The 7,665-nt window shown below is 39.6% G+C and overlaps 1 long non-coding RNA gene across 1 annotated transcript; it reads right to left on the reverse strand.

Moving 5' to 3' along the window:
• Positions 1–3,503: 3,503 nt before the first annotated feature.
• LOC139061959 (uncharacterized) lies at positions 3,504–7,109 on the reverse strand. The gene is made up of 2 exons (XR_011515576.1): positions 6,433–7,109; positions 3,504–6,343 (listed from the first exon to the last, which is right to left on the reverse strand). It is a non-coding gene; the product is annotated as an uncharacterized lncRNA (long non-coding RNA).
• Positions 7,110–7,665: the final 556 nt, after the last annotated feature.

Raw genomic sequence — 7,665 nt, forward strand, 5'->3', positions numbered from 1 at the left:
TTTGGCTGTCGCACTGCTTGCCTTGTTTTTTTTTAGAACCTATTTTAATCATTTTAATATTAGCGGCTCCTTCCATTCCACCTGGATCATGTCACAGATACATAACCCAAACCAATATTACAATAACATAAACTCTTACACAAAACACTCCCCTTGATAGAGCAAATCTGTTCAGCACATTCTGACAGACAGACCACCTTTCTTCTGTCATGTTGCTGTACAGGACATTTTTAGAGTTTTTCTTTTTAAAGATAAATAGTATTACATTTAAAGAGCAATACTTTCACACTATCATTTCCCACACTTTCTTTGTGCCTGTATTTTGTTGTTTTTCAATAAAGAATGACAAATTTAAGTTTGTTTTTAGCACACAAATATCTATCTGTAAAAAATATCTACAAAGCTAATATTTACATAAGTATGGTTGGGTTTTGAAATACAGCACTGTTTATTTTGGTAAGTTTTCAAACCAAGTAAAGTTAGTAAAGAACACATTTCTATTGGCTGCTAAGAAACTGTTGGACTTAAAACGGGCCTGTTGTAGAAACAACTCGGCATAAATGATTCTTCCTTTTTTTGTCTTAACCAAAGAAATTCCAGTAATTGAGCAAAAACATTTATTTTTTTACCTCACATTTTACAAAATAACAGGACACAAAGTGTCGGGACATTTAAAAAAATACTTAAAATAATAAAAGGGGCCCAGAGAGCTGCAGAGTGAGTGGAACATTGGGTTGTGAAGGAAGAACAGTTCTCAACAGTGATGAGGGTGTAGAAGGTGAAGCCGGTGCAGGTCCTCCATGTTCAGCAGCTACACACTGCTGACCACCCCCATGTCATTGCCGCCACAGTGGATGAGAAGGACATCAGGAGCTGCTCTTCCATGCATGGAGTTGAAAAAGAAGGGGAGAAGGTCTGTCCACCTCAGTCCGCCCCAACCGAACCAGGAGACAGAGACGTCAGGGAGGCCAAGGTTGTCTCAGAGGGTCTCTGCAGCGCTCTGGGCACCACGCCTCACGCAGCTGTCACCGATGATCCAAATGGCTATGGAGAAAAAATAACAGGTTTGGCCTAGCTGTTTAAAGTACAAAACCATACATGAAGTGGTCAAGACAGGTATTTGGAACTTACACTTGCTGCGTTGTGTAGCTGATGTTGGAGACACACAGGCTGCCATGGTGACCTTTTAACAGATCTAAGAAAAAAATGTAATAAAAGAATGAAACTTAAAAACTCCCAGACCTCATGTCATATTTACTAATCAGCTATGGCTGATTTATTGTTTGGATCACAGTGAGTTACACTAATTCTAATATATTTTTATTTCTATTATACATACATACTTTTTAACTGTTATTTTCACATGACTGTTATCAGGCTGTCTTGTTCTGGTTCTCATGATAATAATTCTGTTTCTTCCAGTAAGTTATCTTGTGCTTACTTCATCTGTATAATGTCTCTTTACTTTTGGTGAATTGTACTGAGTCCAGAATAAAGGCTAGTTGGCTGTACAAGATACAAACAAGTATTACGTTTTGGAAATATGTGAAATGCATTTAGCCTGCTAATTTATCTCAAATACTAATAACTACCGCATTTTCCGGACTATAAATCGCACTTTTTTCATAGTCTGGCCGGTCCTGCTACTACGGAGCGACTTATATAACAAAACATGTAGGCTACACCGCGCTGCTGCGGGCCGACTCTGACCCAAGAATGAGTTCCCCTGTCCCGCTGGGAGGGTTTCAAACACCGCCTTCCTCTGCTGGAGACCGTGGCGCGCTGCTGCGGTGCATTATTCGGTTATCTTTATCGGTACTTGTCTTGCAATGTGAAACGCTTTGTCTCAGATTTTGTAAGAAAATACAATTTCCCCCCAAAATACGACTTATGTGTTTTTTTCTTCTTCATTATACATTTAATGGCTGGTGCGACTTAATAGTCCTGAAAATACGGTACGTGAAAAATAGTGAAAACTTGCTCAAAGCAAAATATATTTTCACTACGGAAATAACTTATAAACTTACCGATTTAATATTTTTTATTCACAGAAAGGTACTTCTCATGAAAAAGCGCAGCAAACCTCCACCTGAACTCCATGCGGTCGATGGGTGTTCCACAGAGTTAGCTCCAGTTGTAGCTAGGTGGCTACATCCGTTAGCTCGGCTCCCACCTCCGCGTTAGCTTTGGGTTAACTTCAGGTTAGCTTGTAGCTAGTTCGACCAGGTGTCGTCAGTTGATCCCAGCCTTACAGCCCCACCCTCAGCTCCTCCTCTCTTCCCTTTTATGGAATTGTCTGGGCTGGACGGAACCTGTGACACGGTCAAAATGGCGGTGGTGGCCAACTCCCATTTTAGCACAGAAACTTGTTATTGGAGCCTATGGAAACCCATTGTCCATATATTAATGTCGATGGTCTCCACCTGACCAGGCCGTTTTCAGGAACCTTCTGAGTACCTGCTCAGTAGATACTCCGAACGGCCCAGTGGAGTAGCTGAGCGGAACCTCCGGTTAACTCACACTGATTGGTTGTAACCCAGTAGGAAATGGCATCAGCAGACGTCCAAAATAACCGGCAGCAGTAAAATTAGAAGGTGAAGCAGAATGGAAGCAAAAAAAAAGCACCAATCGCATATGAAGAGCAAGTCACCCCTTCAAAAGTCTTATTCCACTCCCACTTCCTGTTTGGAAAATGCAACAAATGCTGTTGCCTGGCAGACCGAGAGGACGGAGCTGCCAACAAACACACACACACACACACAGGCTGTCAACCACATTGAGGCATCATAATATACCAGCTAAGGTCATAGTGTACCTCTTAGCCAATAGCGTTGGCAGATTTAAATTCAATTGCAGTGCTGACTTTTTACCTGAAGAGGGCACAACAGTTGAAAGTTTTAGGCAGAATATTTACATTTTAACTAAAGTGCCAAATTATTGACTACATGTGTCTACGTATAGGCACGATTAGGCACTCATTTAGTTTATCAGCAAAAAAACGTTGATTAGAGGTGACTTGCTATTTAAAATCTAACTCCCGGTGGAATTCCCCCACAGCTGTTGGGGAAACAAAGTGGGAAATTCACCCACATATTTAATTAATGGAGCTTGTCTCACAAAACTCAGAGCTGCTTTTGTTTCTGAATGGATTAAATCATGATACACTTCTATAAAATAAATGCCTTTAATATTAATGTTACTTTAGGTGCTTTTTGGGGCTGATCAGTGACATCACTCACTGTCAAAGCAATCGTGATATGCTGACGTCTGCATGTTTGGAAAGGGCTGAATTTGAATGGAGACACAAAAGCTGAGAAAACTGGGACATCCTATCTCCTGGTCAAGTTCCCCATCCCAGGAACTACCCGGGAGTTCTGGGAAAGGAAACATGCCCATTGAGTCTGAGAGGTGGTTTTTTCATGTCCCTATTATAAGCAGCAATATGCATAAAATAAAGTTCAAAATAAGATAAAATACCAAAGAAAAACAGGAGTTATATAGTGTCAAGTTGGATTAAAATTTACTTCATTAGTCTCACAGTGGTGAAAGTCACTCGTTACAGCAGCACATACACTTAGACAAAAAGAAAAATAAGATTACAGGTAAACACACAATTATCTAATATTGTAACCTTCAACCACTAAAAACAAGTTAAAAATTGGGTTTCCAGCACTATGCAGCATGAGGAACACGAACATAATAATGAATATCTGTATTGGCCAAGTGTTGAACACATACTCAATTTTTAATTAATGTTATTGTGTACCAGGATAATGCCAGTACCAGTTAAACTGTGGAGTTATACACTCTTCCTGCACAGGGAATAAATGACCTAGGGAAGCATTTTGTTTTACATCTTGGTGTCTAAAGGAGCTGTCCATGGCCTCCACAGTGGGTGGGAAGAGTTTTCCAAAATGGAGGTCAGCTTCACCAGCATCCTCCTTTTCACATCTAAATCCAGTGGGCAGCCCAGAACCAAGCTAGCTTGTTGAGGCTCTTCCTGTTATTTTATTAAATGAATGTAAACAGAATGAACCGTAAAAGTCGCATTATCTTTCATTTCAAATTTCTAGTTGGTATCCAGGGTTCATGGGTCAAAGGTCAGAGAAGGAAGATGGAGAGCCGGGAGGAGTTTGGCATTCTGACAGCTTGGTGCTCCCTCAGCCTGCAGGTTCTAGCTTGGCTTGGAGAGGGTGTGTGTGTGTGTGTAAATTTCTTATGAGCAGAAAATATTTGCAGTAATAAGTATGAATTGTGTACATTTTTTGTAATACTTCTGTATTTATTTCCTTAAAAACGCTCAACATTCACAAACTAATAACAAAACAGGTTAATTGAAATGAATTTATAAAAAGGTTAATTATATTTTTATTTACTTTCTCAAATAAATTGAATGATATATTTAAAATAAATGTAATTATTGAAACTAAAAGTAATAATAAAAACTGTAAGCAGCATTTGGTCAGCTGCTATCTATTCACAAAAGTTAACGTATCAAATTCAGCAGGTTTAAGGTCATTTACAATAAAGTAAAAATAAAGGCAATTTGTTCATCCAGAGTAGATCTAGAGTTGAAACTAGCTTAATCTGGCATAATCTTAATCTCCTTTTTGCTGAGATAAAGAGAAGAGGAGGGTGTATGAAGTCAAAGCTGAGTTATTCATGTATTTATGTTGTCATGTGGGTGTAACTGGATGGGAGTGGTGTGTTTACCCAACTTTTACGGTTTCATTATTCCAAACTTAACACCAAGCTGTGTGCTGGCTGTGTTAGATTTTCAAAAACATTTTACATTACAGTAAGTTTAATTTATACAGAGGACAACATTAAAACCTCACTTTATGTGCATTCACCTTAAGATGGTGACACTTATTTAGTTTGATAGTAAAAAGTCCCACAGGACATTGAAAAAGTGATTTTAATATGTTTTCATGTTTAGATTGTTATTAATTGAACACAGGACTGGTTCAGCAAAAGTCCACAGGAAAAGAAAGTAACATTTAAATGACTGTCATTTATATAAAACATTTTATAAAATGTTTAGAAAGAAAAAAACAAGATAAATTATCTTCTCTTATTTCCCTCCATTGTACCTAAATAGTGGCATGGTTCAGGCACATGTTAGACCCACATGCAGAGAATACACAGGAAATCAGAACAGGTATGTAAAATTTTCAATTGGTTCAGTGGCGGATTTAGCAATTTGGGGGCCCAAGGCAAACACAGACATGGGGCCCCCTTACATTAAATTTTCGACAATCTTATCTTTAACAGGATTTGCGAAACTCTTCCTTCTTCTGACACGAGTTATTTTCACTTTTTATTAGTGCTCCTCTTTTTTCCTGTATTTCTCTCTCTTTGAGTGCTTTCTTCTTCCTGTCAGTGCTCCTGTGCATTAGCCTTTGTTTTGTTTCTTCTATTTTCTATTTTGGTCTATGTTTTCCTCCCTTTGAACATTTTCCATTGTCTTTTCTTTTCTGCTTCCTTTAGATGTTTACATAGAAAAACGACGTCACTTTTGGAAGTGAAGATAAAAGCTTTTTAAACCAAGCTGCTTATTTCTGTTATTGGAGCCACCAGGATAACTCCATTTCGTGCTTAATGTTTTAACTACCTCTTTGAGTTTGTTACAAACGCTCCCGCCTCTCTTCTTCTTTTTCTGCTTTCTCTTCTTCTTATTTGTGGTCTTGTGGCACCTGGCAAACAACAATTTGGTGCATTACTACCACCAACTTGATTGGAGTGGAATGACTACCAATCACTTCCTGTTTGTGCATCGGTGTCTTTAAGCAATAGTCCATTGTGGCATTAACAAGAGGGGTGCCAGCAGTAAGGGCTAGGGGCCCCCGAACAAAAGGTGTGGAAAGCAGGGAACTGGAGCTAATCGGCGACGACGGATGTCAAGTACAGGCACCCGGAAACTAAACAGAAGAAAATGAGTTGGGCAGGAGATGATCTAAAAGCTGCTGGAGTAATGCTTTTAGAAGGTGAGTAATAGGACCTCAGGGAGGGAGGTGGAGCTGGAGTGGTGGTAGAGTAGGTGAGGTCCAGAGATGGAGATGTAGAGTAGATGGTGAACCGTAGGGAACTTCCGAATAGAGTCGGGGTAAGAGAATAAGATGTAGCTTATGGTATAATATTGGAGGGTGGACAGGAGATGCACAGCATTTGAGGATGATAATGTAATGGTGGAGGTTAACAGGAGCTCAGGAGGATCTCAGGAGATGAAGAGGCCAGTAATGAAGAAGGTGGGTATAGGGTGGATGGTTCTGACTGAGAAATTAAAGTGTGAAGCTGGCCTGGAGTAAGAAGGTTCCAGGAATCACCACGAGAGCCGGTTAACCTGAGGAGCCAGAAGGAGAAGGTTGGTCACAAGTTTGTCAACTAGGGACATTAAGAAACAAACTTTCATAGGCAAGGGCTGAAGGTTACCTTTGAGGTTAACGCTCTGGCACTGGATGACTGGTCTCCTCTCCTTTTATCCTCCTGGTTGTAGTTGGTAAAATGGAGTGAAGGTGTGTGGAAAACACACCTGCCAGAGCAGCTCCTGGAGGGAACTGTGATGAGCGTCTCCCTAGTGCCCTCCTGTGGCTGCCTGAAGGTGAAAGCAGAAAACCCACACAAACACACACACCAACTCCTGGCAAATAGATGGTTATCCTGACACAGAACTGCAAAAACCTAATTATTATTTGTAACAGAAAATCTCAAAGTAGGAAGGGACTTGTTTTATCCTGTAAGCTCCACCAATCACAAACCCGAGCTTCATCAGGTTAATAGTTCTTAAGTAGTGAAAAATATTGATACACAAAAATGAAAGAAAACTATTTGAAAATTACTTCATGATAAATTAAAGGTGTAGTTTCTTTTTATGGCCTTCATCAATAACAGCTTTGAATTATGCAACAAGACTGAGCGGTCTTTTCTAACTTTTACACACCGTGATGAAAACATGAAACTGGACGTCACCAGAAATCATATTAAGATTTAGTTTAATTAAAGAGAATTACAACAAAAGCTCTTAGAGAGATGAGATGGATCCTAAAATGATGATTTATTTCTGTGAACAACAAAAAACTGTTTTTAATTTACTTTAATTATATGTTGATCGTAACATATCTGAATGCAACATTAAAACATAAATAATTGATTATTTCTAGGAATTTTACATTTTTACACAGAATCAGATAACAGTCGTGGAGATTAACTGAACTATGAAGATACCAAAGGAAAGGAGGTCAGATAGCGGGTTAGAGCCAGAATCCATGATGGGTCTGCGTGGCCTGTTCTAAATCAGCTTTTATGTGTTAAAGAGACATTATAAAAGGTGTATTTTCTATTTAATTGGACTTTAGAAGGAATTATTGGTTTGATATTTTAAAATGTAATAAAAGTTTGAGACCCCTGCCCTAGGGGCCTCCTAGTTTAGGGCACTCAAGGAGTACGGTTTGGATGGTTTTTGACCCTCTGTCTGGTCTGCTAGCTCTCCTGGGTATGTCGGACCCAGAACAAGCTAGATGTAGATCTCCAGGCTGACCAGGGAATGCCTTAAGGTCCCACCCATGGAGTAGGTGGAGGTTGCTGAGGAGAGGGCGGTTGGGACTCTCTGGGGCTGCTGCCCCTGCTACTCAGACCCAGACAAACATACAAAAATTAGTGATCAAA

This window comes from Nothobranchius furzeri, chromosome 12, assembly GCF_043380555.1.
Source record: "Nothobranchius furzeri strain GRZ-AD chromosome 12, NfurGRZ-RIMD1, whole genome shotgun sequence".
NCBI lineage: Eukaryota > Metazoa > Chordata > Actinopteri > Cyprinodontiformes > Nothobranchiidae > Nothobranchius > Nothobranchius furzeri.